This window comes from Eupeodes corollae, chromosome 1, assembly GCF_945859685.1.
Source record: "Eupeodes corollae chromosome 1, idEupCoro1.1, whole genome shotgun sequence".
In the NCBI taxonomy this organism is placed as follows: domain Eukaryota; kingdom Metazoa; phylum Arthropoda; class Insecta; order Diptera; family Syrphidae; genus Eupeodes; species Eupeodes corollae.
In genome coordinates, this window is record NC_079147.1 from 4,523,289 (window position 1) to 4,536,707 (window position 13,419).

A 13,419-nucleotide genomic window follows, 5' to 3' on the forward strand; every position below is an offset into this window, starting at 1 on the left:
AGGTCGTTTCTTGGTGCTGACCATCCGCTAGGAGCTTAAAACCAATATTTAACATAAATTAATAAATAAATAAATTTGGTGGCGCAACAGTCCGTTGTGAACCAGGTCCTAGTGATTTACAACTCTCAACCATTCCTGTGTGCGAGTACTGTTGTCAAGAATGGAACAAAAATTACCACTGTGAAAATGCATATTTCTCTCACAGCCTTTTCGTCTTTCTTTGTAAGCTTGAACTGATGCTTGAATGAATAAATTAATACATTTTTAAACAGTATAAGACTCTTGCCTTCCACCTAGGTTGATGTACACCTGCAGGCCTCTTAAATGGAACACCTCCTAAGAAAATGGTCGAGAGATTCAACAGTTCCTTGTAGTCATCTTGAGGTTGTTGTTTTTAGCAAAAAAAATCATGTCTGCGGCCACTTCTTCAGAAATATTTATCATTGAGTCATCTGTCATTGTTTTAAAGTCACTTTGGTCAATAGTGTTCCAATTTTTCTTAAATCTTTTAAATAATTGGACCACTAGATGGGGCCAAAAGAACGCATACTCCACTTCTTAAGCCCGTATTTACAGCAGTAGTGTCAAAACACAAACATTTAACTTTAACACCCAAATTCCATGCATTAATAGCTTCGGAAAAAGCTGTCGCACACGCTTCGCTTATTCCACGTTGCAATTTGGGAACTGCGAGTAGTTGATCAACTCCCTGTCCTGATACCAAAATCGGCAGCCGATTTACAGTTTCGTGTCCAGTAATATCTTCTATCAGTTTACCGTCCCAATGGATTGTTAATGATGAATTATGATTAAACTCGCTTTTGAGAGACTCTGCAACAGCTTTGCGATTTTTCACGAGCTGCCGACAAATAGAAGATCTATTGACATTAAATTCTGATGGATCATAGCCTAAAGTAGACGTCACAACCATAGTTGCTCGCCTGTCACTCAATTTAGAGACATCAGTGGAGGCTAATTGGCTTTTAATAATATCTTTTCGAGCTCGTTTCTGAGGTGGCAGCATTTCGGACATTTGTGGTTTGGTGTTTGGCAAAGTTTCTTCTTCACTGGTGGGTTCAGACGACGAAATAAATTGAGATAATAAAGAAATTAAGGGTATATATTCGAATGAGAAAGTGCACTGGGGAAAATTCAAAAGTCAAAAAATAAGGACCACCCTAATGTCCACGAAAAGTCAAAGTCAAAGAAAAGACAGACGAATACGGTGGTTTTGGAAGTATTTGGAAGAGTTGCTGGCAAAATTCTTGACACCAATTGTAAATGAAAAATACTGAAGTATTTAAGATGAGATATCACACTACATTGGAGGTAAATAGAACCTTCGGTAAAGCATTCCCCATGCTCAATGTTCAGCTAGTAAAAGAATCTCTGCAATTTATTAAAAAAATACGTCTACCGCTGGGCTGGGAATTATTTTAAGCATTCTACATTCCTTATGTGGCCGATGTTTTTTTTTTTTTTCTAAACAAGAATGCGTGGCGCTACGAGACAAGGATATTTCTCGAATAGGTGGTAACAGTTGGCCACTCAGATCTAGTGATTTAAAACATCTTTGCTTCGAAGTCAACAATAGTATAAGAAGAGATTGATGCCAATGCTCCATAATTGTTTAAATGGTGCCGTGAAATAAGACCACATTTCAAGAATTGACCTTATAGTTCTGTGATAAACTGAAATAAAGCCCAATTGGTTTTATTTCACATTCAACGGTGTGGTTTGTCATTAAAGCAAATAAACTTTGCATACACTCAACTTCGCACCCACCTGGCCTTATTTAACTTTATTAGACTGCAACATGGCCAACTGCTGAAAATTGGCCTCATTTCACTTTTGTTAAGTACAATAAGGCTAAGTTTTGAAAGTTGGTCTCATTTTACTTGGCCTTATTCCATAGTTCGATCTGCTTGATATAGGACGTAAAGGAACTTGTCTTCTTCTTGTACGGCTATAAATAAAGTTTAATTGTTCCCATTGATTAATTTTATAATAAAGCTGAATGTACCCTCTGTGTTAAGAAAGCGATGGAAGTTTTATGAGCGTGAGCCTATGATTGTACGGTGGAAAATCGAGCCTATTGGACCATGGGAAGAAACGGAGGCAGAAGCGATTGAATCTTCTTTGTACTCCTTCTATTCTGTCTATATGGACTGAATAAAAAGCAAGTTGTTAACGTACAAAATAAACAGTAAAGGTCCTAAATGGCTACCTAGTGGTACGACAGAGTTGGTATAAAAATATGATGACCTTTCATTTCTAAAAACAACGCTGTATGATCTATAATACGCTGCCGTATGTGTGGCCGCCTTTTGGCTGATATTGTTTCACACTTTCTTCTGGAATAAAAAACTTTTGATTTCTCTTAAAAATAATTTAATTTAATAATTTAAGAATGAAGAACTTTAGTGTAAAACTGCTTCAATATAAAAGAAGTTGACCTTGAAAATGGTCTACTTAAATAAAAATAACTGCTAAATCATTCATCAAAATGAGGATCGAACAAAGCATATTTCAACCTAGATATAAGTTTACGAATATAAGTCTATTATTTGTTATTATAAATAGATGTTGAATATTATATTGTAAACAAATAAATTAACTATAAATAAGCACTTTAATAATATTTAAATTGTTTGTCTTTACAAATTTTTCAAAAATCTATTGATCTTTAAGTCTTGCTAATTTATGTTCATACAAAGAAAAATGTAATTGCCCATGACTATGACCTTTAATCTTTAAAGGTTATCACATATTCCTTCTAAATTCATGTATGAATGTTATTAATCAATACGTCTTTAATGTAAATTAATAGGAATTAACCCACACAAGACATATTCCGGCCATATACTGATGTTAATTGAAATTAATATTTTTTCGGTGAATTATATCCCAGCAGAGTCAAGCAGACAAAATTCTTAAAAGCAACGTCTAATTAAATACACCCACTTTATACTCCCACATTTAATCTTCTCTTAGACCTTAAACCTTAACATTATAATGGCTATATCAATAAACACATGCAATAATTATCTTATAGGCATATCCTACATCACCTCTTTACATATTTCATTAAATCTTTAAGTTTTGTGTCCAAATTAATATCCTTGCACAACAGAGACCTATACATGCAGAGTAATCTTTCCTCCAGTTATAAACTATAACAATCATTAAATTTAACCCTTTCATTATCACCTTAATCTGCCCCCTAAAACGTCCTTTTTCGGGTTTAGATTTTATAACAACACCTTTTAGCAAGTATATCCTGAATCCTGGTGCCAAAGGAAACATAGGTACATCGTGTTCACCTTAATTTTGATTGCTGCATCAGACAAGATTGGAAACAACAAAAAATCAGCTTTTTTGTTTGTAGTTATTATCTGTTGGCCAAATACTCTTATTCTTATCAGATATCCTTATAAGTCCCTCATCATGGCAAACATTGACTTTGGGCCTAGAGCACCTAGAATAGCAATTTCCTTAAAATCTTCCTTGTATCATACCTCCAACATATCTACGTAGGTACATATATTTGAGCCGAAATTAACCCATTTCCTGCCATAACTTCTTGCTTCTTCTTCCTATTTTTGTGTCATGTTTTAATATTATGTCTTCGTCCCCTATGTACATATGAGTAGCTATGTACGATTATTATGTGTATTCGAATGCAGACGAAAAGAAGGATGAAACCTGGATGAATGCTGAAATCGATTTAATCTCCACAAGATTATGTTAGTGGTTAACAGCTTTCTGCCTCTCGGCAAATGCGGATAAGCCAAAAATTATACAAAGCTTTCCTGGCAAACACAGATATTACTCTGCCGCAGTCATATTCAGATTCAGATTCAGATGCAGAGTCAGACTCAGACTCAGAGTCAAGGTTTTTATATCGATGAAGATATCACATTAACATACATGGTAGAGGCCTTGATAAGGTGCTAACTTTCCATAAGAAATGAGATTCTGATGTGCTGCTATATGTTTGTGCGTCCTGATTTGCATATACTCTTTTGGTTTGAAGGTGTTTGCAGGGAGTTTCCTTCCTCATCGGTGGCGAGTGGTGCGGCGGCGGCGCCACTGACGACGTATCCATCGAGCCCTGGGGAAGATTCGGAGTTGTTGTAACGAGAGAAGAAATTATCAATTTATATATTCATGTAAAATGATTCTATCGTTTTTAAAGCTATCATTACGAATAGCACGAGGCAGGCATTCAGTGTGGAGCATGGAAGCATGGAAAGGAAACCACTCCGGATGAATAGAAAATGCCAAGCCAGTCTCGCTCTCAATGCTAAAACAATTCCGAAACTATTAAATTTCCAATTTGTTCGGCTCGTCATGTTTTGTTGTGTGTGTATATATATTCCTGGCTGTGGCTGTAGTGTATACTACTACTATAATATTACTTTCTCATTCTTCTTGCAATAACTCTCAGAACATCCCCAATTTCCGACTGGGACCTAGACATACTGGTACAAGAAAAATAAGTCCCTTAAATGAATCGAAGAAGGTATACGAAACGAGGTTGTTATTTGCGGGGAAGAAGACAAATGAAAGATATGAGGATAAAGGCATTTTGCCGTCGTCGAAAGTAATTTCGGAAAGTGGTAAGTTTTTCTTCGTAGTAAGCGTTTTATTTATCGCTGCCATGCAGAAGTTCACTACATATTGCCTTCAAATAACTTTCTTACTCTCTAGCTCCCTCTTTTTCTGTCACACTCTTTTTTTTTGAAAATAAAGTTCTTTATTTTTTCTCCTCGTGGTATTGTCATACTCAGGAATTGACTTTTACTCCCATTTTACTTCTTTTGTGTGGCCTTGAGTTTCACGACCAGTGTGGTAGTTCCTGCAGTTTCGAAATGCAATTCAGAATTTTCAGCATGGTTTATTTCAGATAAATAAATTCTTTATTTTTTCTTATTAAAGTTTAACAATAATTCTTACTTAAGAATAAGGACTTGGCAATTTTACATGATTTGACATTTCATATTAAAAGTAAAAATATTGAACTAAATAAATTAATTTATAATTCAAAAATGTTAAAAATTAAAAAAAAAAAACAATAATAAAAATACAACAATTTGGTTGGAATCGTAAACTATAATTTATTTAAGCAATAGAAAAAACTTGATAAGCAATCATTAACAATTTTGATATGATTTGAAACGATAAAAAGATATCAATTTTAATATGATTTAAAATGTAAAAAGTTTACAATTTTAAAGTGATTTGAAACAAAAAATAAAAAGTTTTAAATAATGGTAACTGGCTGAATGATTAGACTTTACGTTGGGAAACTATTTCGGAAATGTAGGGCGTGTTTACAAAAATTTTAAGGGTGGACCATCCTAGTGAACCATTTAATATCTCATGAAGTCTGTTTACAGTGAGATGGCTTTCATTTAAATGTAATCAACAAATTTCCTGTAATGTCGGGCATTCTGCAATAAAATGATGCATATCTTCTATTTCTCTTCTGTTAGATAAATTACAAATTTGTGGAAGATCAGCTCGATAAGGCACAAAGTTAAGATTTAAAATTTCAACTCGTGCTCTAAAGATATAACTTATAGCTTTAGTCGATAATTCATTATGGAAGTAGTTAGCTTGAGCTTCTGATGGTAATTGGTGATTGAGGTTGATCCTGAAGGATGTTGACGAAGCTTTAGAGAGATGGTGATTGTAATTTCTTACATCAATTTTAGCAGTAACATTTGCAGACATAGAACTCCATTCATCCACATTTGACTCCAATAAAGTTAAGTTAGCTTCATGTGAGATAGCTAGCTGACTCCATTCATTGAAATGGAGATGGTTTTATGAAGACTTTTTTCATCACTCTTATTAAATAATCCGAGTTCACTTTGAGGTTTCGAGTATATATTGGCCAGACTCAACGTAAATAACATAATTTAGTGTTAAATTTGGTAATTTAAACAAGCGTTAGAAAAAATGTATTTGAATTGCTTCAAATTCCTCGAGAGTATCCAAAAACTTGAACAACGTAGCACATACCAGTGTTGACAGTTGCTTGAACCCTATTTTTTGACACAAAATCGATTTTTGAATTGGCAACAAAAACTTTGGCCATAATAAACTCAACGGAATTTTAGGATCTTTTCTTTTTTGTTTGACGTGCTTAGAAAAATTTAAATTATGCATAAGCAAAACTCCAAGATATTTATACCCTTGTACTACTTCAATACGTTCATTATTGATATTGAGTGACTAATTCTCTTCCGGCAGCCTTCTTTTTTGACGCGCTTCAAAAATCATTATTTTCGTTTTTTTTGCGTTTTTTTTTAAACTTAGAATGAAATTACTGTTCAACTTCTTGCCTTATTTTATGTTGCTTGAAGCTTTGAAATGACAGCTTTGTTTTTCTGATATGAAACTCAAATAGTAGCGAATTAAATTCGGATCCAATGCGTAAAAAATCAATGATATTTCAGTTCACATATTCGAAGCTTTGCAAAATGCTGCCAAGTCTTTGACAATGCAAGAAAATTTAAACTTCTTCTATTTTCATTCTTTATTTATCCAAAACTTAAGCCAAATATTCTGAACATCCCCACAATGCTTTATGGGTCTTGTTGTTTTATCATTTTGTTTTTGTATCAGCAATGTTCTACCGAAATAGTTAGTAACTCCTCCTTTTAAATTTCACATTTTTGACGTAATATTCCAATTTTTAAAAATGTCTAGCAGCACATTGGACATAACGGTACTCATAATCGTTTCAATTTGCTCAAGATTTAAGTCAAAACCTGTAGTCACACCATAATTTTTTTTTCTTTTTTGAAGATAAGTACATTCTCAAGAACTGCAACCATTATTTCTGAACGGAAGCTTAATACTTCGATACCAAAACCATCTTAAACTATAATTTTGTTCATATTTCTATATGAAATGAACTTCTACAATGTTGGCCACACTGCCAATCGTTTTCTTGGTACTAACGAAGAAATAAATTTGTTGAATGGCTTTATAACCCATTTTGTAGGGCAACTTATTCGAATGACATTCACCCTCACCTCATCACCTCCATATCGTATATAGCCAAGTTGTCGTCGTCATCGTAATCATCGTCAGAGTGCGTCGTCAAGTCGGTCGAGTTGTCATAGTTCATCGCCACACAAGTCGATAACCATACGACTATAGGCAAGTCAAGTCAGGAATCTCTCTTTGGCATTTCATAAATATTTATGTCCTCGAATTCAGATCCTTTTTTTTGTGTTGAAATCGACAACGAGGACATAGCAGCTGATGAGGGAGAGCTGAGACACCAGCGGAAGTTTTGTGGCTATGTTTGGCTGTTTGGCTGTTGTCTGGCAATGCGAGGCCGATACGGCAATAAATGATGGGAAGAAACGAAAGGAATTCAATTAATCTCATGGGAATTTGCGAGAACAATAGGTTAAACGTGATGAGTTCTCATTCTCATTCTCATTTTCCGTCACTGGAATTATACTGGGTGATCGAATTTAATGCCCTTCGTTCGTTGTACCTGGGCAGGGCTGGGTTGGGCAGGGCCTACACCTACATCGAACACAGTCATCGAATCAACATTCTGAGGCTGATGATAATCCAGATGTCACTTCGACATAGGCATATAGTCATAAGAACTCTCTTCTGCACGGTCAGGCATATTAAGGATATAGGCCTGGGCATGAAAGCATGTTGTACCGTACGCTCGGGCCGAGGGCGGAGAAAGAAGGCAACCAAAGGAAATGGCTAAATCAACAATTTTTCTGGTATTCATTTAAGTCTTGTTGTTGTCGATTTTTGGGGAGGCAAAAGGTGTGTCGTTTTCAAAAGTATTCAATTTCACCTGCTTGAGGTTTGGAATGGAGCACTTCTTCACTTTTGAGCACCACTCCAGGATGACAGTGGGTGTTTCCAGTGGTTGACGAAGTCTCATGATATCAGATGTATTTCTTTTTTACAACATCATTTTCGCAGGTGTTGAAATGGAAACACTGAAAAGGATAGTCCTGGATGTGTACCATTTACTGTGGGAAGGATTTTTGTATCCATGGGGACACAATTATATATGTATATATTTTTTGGGTCAACAAATGAGAAAAGAATTAAAGGACAAAAGTACATGTGCCTTTGACTATGTTGTGTTGTGTAGGTATAGGTAAGCATACAGATGCCTCTAATCTTTCCCTTCCAGAGAAGACAAATAGCTAAACAGTTTTTTGGGGAAGCAGATATTGTGGGTTTTGCGTTGGGAAGGTCGTGGGCCGTGCCTAAGCCACCTGACTTAAAAATGGGTTTTCATTTATCATTATGACACAGCTAATGGACCAGGTAGATTGTTTTATTCATGAGCTTTTTTTTACCGAGTGACACAATTTTATAAATAAAAATAAGAACTCATTTTCCAGCGCCAGACTTAAAAAAAAAACAGAGTTTCACACTACACCCTCATGCAATGGATACTGTTTTGAAAAACGAATTATTTCGTTCAGAATGAGCGAGGGAGATTTCAGTTTCATGTTTCACTGAGATTGATAAATAGGGGTTTAGTATTTCTGTAAAAAACAAAGACGAAGTGTTTCGCTGAAAACACATACTGATTCTTTAAAGATGAATTATTGTTTAAGCGAGGGATTGATGTGGAACCGTAAAGTTCTTGCGTTTCTTTTTTTTCACGAAAAATGTATTCAAACCTTCTTCTTTATAAAATATAATTAGTTTCAAAAATTTACGACTCCGCCTTAATTAAGACGAAATATGATGGTTAGTAAAAGTTTTTTTTTTTTAAATGTCTAAAGAAAAGTTAAATAAACCTTTTGTAGGTTCTTAAGTTTTTTTAAGGCTTTTTCTTCATTTTTATTTCAATTATACAAAACCAAAAGTTTTTAACCCTGATGCTCGTAAAATGGAAGAAGTAAAATCTGAAGCCATAAAATTTAAATTTTGTTTTTATTAAAAGATTTTCATTGAATTTATCTCTTGCTTTTTTTTTAAACAAAATTCCTTCGTGTTTTTCATAAACTAACTTATAATTTTCTTTTTACTTTCAGGTGAGTTCCAAGGACTTAAAGTCGTTAGTAGATTATTTGTTTCTCAAACTATATTGTTTTATTTTATTTCTGAGAATTTATTGCAAGTGGTGTTGAGTGTTCAACGCGAAGAAAGTTTTTCGCATCAACATGTTTAATATAGATTTAGATTTAACTGCATACCTATGTTAGGTTTTATTTGTGGTCAATTAAGTATTCAACTTTTCGTTGGTACGGAAATTTATTTTGAATAATTAGAAGAAATTCGTTGGCATGAAATTACCTAGAAAACGCGAAGAAAAATAAGCTTTTTAACTTTCGATTTGTACCTCTTCTACATTTTCAATAATAAGAATAGATTTAAGTAAATGAATTAAAATGGAGTTGATTTTAGTTTTATCACAATTTTTCTACAAAAAAAAAAAAAAAATATATACATAACTGCTTTATTTAATAAAAAAGAAAATAAAACCTATCTATCATTTAACAAATAAGTAGGGATATTGTAAAAGGTGCCTGGCGGCAGATTTATATTTTCAAAATCAAATTTTAAAAAAAATCCATTTGATACATTGTTTTATTTGGAATACCAAACCAAAGACTAATAATACGGATTCCAATTTTTGAACATTATGTCATCTAAATGTTTTCCGTCAAGTTCAAAACGCCACTTTTCACAAAGGAGTATCTAGGAATGCATAGATATCTTAGAGGAGTTTGAGTTATGTCGTGATCTGCAAAATACGGCACCAAGAAAAAGAAAAATATAAAAACACAATTTAATAAAGGGATTTCTACAAAAGTTTTGTTTTAAATTACTTTTTTGACATTCAATTTGAGAAATGACAGCACAAAATAACAAGTTTGGAAATATATCAGTATCTAGTATCTTAAAAAATGTAATAACACTGCATTTTTTAATGTTGAAAACCATTCATAATACACCAGTTGACAATGCAGTCAATATCAGTTTGAATTTTACTGGCATCTAATGGAGATCTTAAACAGCTAAAAATCTTGAGATCATCGGCTTATAAGAGACACTTTGCATAAGAAATATAATTTGGCAAATCATTGTTAAAAAGAATAAAAAGGAGTGGCCCAAGGTGGCTGCCTTGAGGAACACCTGAAAAGTTTATTATTTTATTGTATAAAACGTCACCAATTTTTACATATTGACTACCAACCAAAAAACTTTTAATCCAGTCAAGGAGAGTAGAGTGAAACCTTAGCAGCTCTTGTTTTTTCAAAAGAATATTGTGTTGCACACGATCAAATGCCTTTAAAAAATCGGTGTAAATAACATCGACTTGCAAGCGATTTTCTAAACAACCAAGACAATAATTCCTTAATATTGATAAATTGGTTGCTGTCGATCTACGACTCATAAAGCTTTGATGATTTTGAGAAATATGATTTTCAATTAAAATATACAGTTTATTTTTAACAATTGCTTCAAATTCTTTTGGAATTAACTGACGTTTAGCAATAGGTCTGTAATTTTCCATAGATCCCTTAGATCCAGAATTATGAAGAGGAGTGATCAGAGAATGTTTCCAAGTATCTAAAAATATACCTTGTCGCAAAGACATGTTGAAAATATAACACAGAGGGGCTTCTAAATTGTATTTACAAAATTTCAAAAGAAGTGGGCAAATATTATCTGGTGCAGCGGAGGAACTGTTGTCCAGAGATGATATAGCTGACAACACATAATCTAAAGATAGAAAAAGGCTACCAGCATGTACTCGTATATTAGAATTGAAATTATTAAAATCTTGATCATAATATATTCCCAAGTCAGATAAATTTGAAAAAAGGCCAAATTATTACAAATATCATTTAGGTTCCCTGAAAAGACCCCATTGTAAGATACACTAGATGGAATCCCAATTGATTTTCTTTGAGTATTAAAAAATTACCAACAAACTTTAGACGCTTTATTTTCGACTCCAGAGACCAAATTTATTGTTTTGGGTTCTTGGAGCCTATTACGGCAGTTTTGTTCATTGACTTGACCGTTTAAATAAAAATGAGTCTAGTCGCTTAAAGAAATGGGATTCACATTACGAAAACGCACTAACATCGTCTAAAAAAATTTTGCATGAAACAAAATCACTTTATTTGAGTTATTGAACGATTTGAATGGATGGAACCTATAAATTTTTTCCTAATTTCATTAATATCGTTCTTGGAAGTCCCAGTGAAGTTGTCCTTTTACTTATTGAAAGTTATATCGCTCAAAAATTTATAGAGCTTTTTATTTCGACTTATTTTGGCTAACCAGAATAACGATTGAAAAATCACTCTTTGATTTTAATCCTCCAATATATGCTCATTTATTAACAAATTATCAATGCTAAACACTTTTCATATTAAGTAATTAAAAACTCAAAAACTGTGGAGTGTAAAGCTTAACTATGTCTTATTTTTTGAATACAAAATGTTAAATGTCAACTTTCACAATGGGCATTGTTATGGGGAATTCACGTTGAATAGCAAAACCTTGCTGAATAGAAATGTCAGAATTTGACATTCTCATCAGTCAAACCATTGACAAAGCAAATAAACACATTCTATATATTATGCCAAAAGATAGGAGATATGAAAGCATATAAGGATTTTATATCAACTAGTTCCTTTCCATTGTTTATATTTAAGTAACCAGCTTAAGTTACGATGCTGAGAACTTTGTCAATTTTAAATTTAGATAAATTTGTTAAATATTCGAATTACATAGACAGTAAGATAAACGTGTTTCTCTAGACTTATGTTTGATCTACGAATACTTAAATGTTCAAGGAATTCCTCTTTGAATTGGTAACATATCCAGACGAAGTACGAAGTCAACATGAATTTTAAATGAAAATTTTAGCCCGTCTCTTTTATTGACGTGTTGGTTATAAAAACAGTTCCATCAGTGGTTAAACTAACTTTATTCAAATCATTGCAAATAGTTACTTATTATTCATTACGTAACACCATTTAGTTGTAGCTGTAGACTTCTATGTTTCCTGGCTCAATGTTATTCCCTTTAGTTATTTCGTTTGCAAATTTGATTACTTTTAATCAAAAAGCCAAATTCCCTTACCACCAATCTTAAATATTTATCTATTCACTAAGCCTCTTCAAAGTTAAGTTATGCTATATGATGTGTTCGCACATATATACCATGCCAACCACGCAAATTTTCAAAATTACACCAAAAGAAGTCGTTTCGGCTTTGAGAATTTTAATATAAACACCCATCTTATGTAGAATAGAGCCTTAATAATCCATTGTTTAAAAGCAAACCGTGAGATATGTTTTAAATTTATCTGTCAAATTCATTTTTCACTAAGAGTAAGTTCGTATGTATGAAGGTATATCTCTTCCTTCCCAATAGGAAACAAACAAACAAAACAAAAACAGTGGAAAATCGTTAAGTATCTTCCCTCTATATGCCTCTTCTAAGTCTTCACCCACACCAAACACCGCCTATTTGGTGTCATAAGATAATTCCCTATGTCTATTAAAATGCCTTAAGAATTTTTGTATATATGCGCAGTTTCCGTGCAAGTTCACTGGTTCAGGTAAAACATTTTTTTCAGGCGTTTATTCAATGTCACATCTTTTTTACGTCTCACCTGTGGTGTCTTGTCTAGTATATAAAAGACAGCATTTTTCTCGTTGAATTTTCACACCCCGAAACCATCCGGAATTTCCATCAACAACAGCATGGGAAACTTTTCTGTAAGGGAATAAAGAAAATATTTAATACAATTTATGTATCAACATACAACCATATACATATATGTAGGTTACCTATAAGATACATACATCCTACTGCTGCTCTATTTAACCTTAATTAAGGCCATAATTTTGAGTTAAGACCGTAAATTTAGTGATAACACTTTATCAGAGTTCAAGTAAAACTCAGTAAAAAGACTGCGTTGGAGCTGTTTCGAAAAATGTTGACACCTTAATGTCGTTAACAATGTCAATTTCGGTCCTACTTTTTACAATTCACGAGTGTTGCCATAAAGTTTTATATGAAGAGTGTAAGCCCTTAAGGATATGAATTTATCGGGAATTGAATTTTCGGTCAATAAAATAAAATAAAACACTTACCATTAGAAGAAATATTTGTCACAATAATATGTTATCAATTTATTAATTTTTCTTTTGTCAAAATCATAGGATTCAAAACACAAATATTTTAACCATTTGGACAGTAACAGGTCTGCTAAAATAGTAATGGGTCTGACAGAAGTGGAACAAATGTTTAAATCGTTTATAGAAGATGAGCTTTTGATTTGGCATCACACTCTGATATTCAAAAATTTGCTTTAGTATCGGTGAATAAGAAATCGCATTTCTCCTCGTAATCATTCAATATTAATTAAATAAG

The 13,419-nt window shown here is 33.1% G+C and overlaps 1 protein-coding gene across 2 annotated transcripts in view; it reads left to right on the forward strand.

Moving 5' to 3' along the window:
- Nucleotides 1-13,419, forward strand: part of LOC129953879 (octopamine receptor beta-2R-like) — a 326,144-nt gene that overhangs the window by 197,805 nt on the left and 114,920 nt on the right. The window contains exon 2 of one of the 2 annotated variants that reach the window (XM_056067406.1): nucleotides 9,051-9,073. The exons of the other annotated variant lie outside the window; for it this stretch is intronic. The gene's annotated coding sequence lies outside the window, so the exon portion shown is untranslated. The remainder of the gene's footprint in view (nucleotides 1-9,050; nucleotides 9,074-13,419) is intronic. 2 annotated transcript variants of the gene reach the window in all.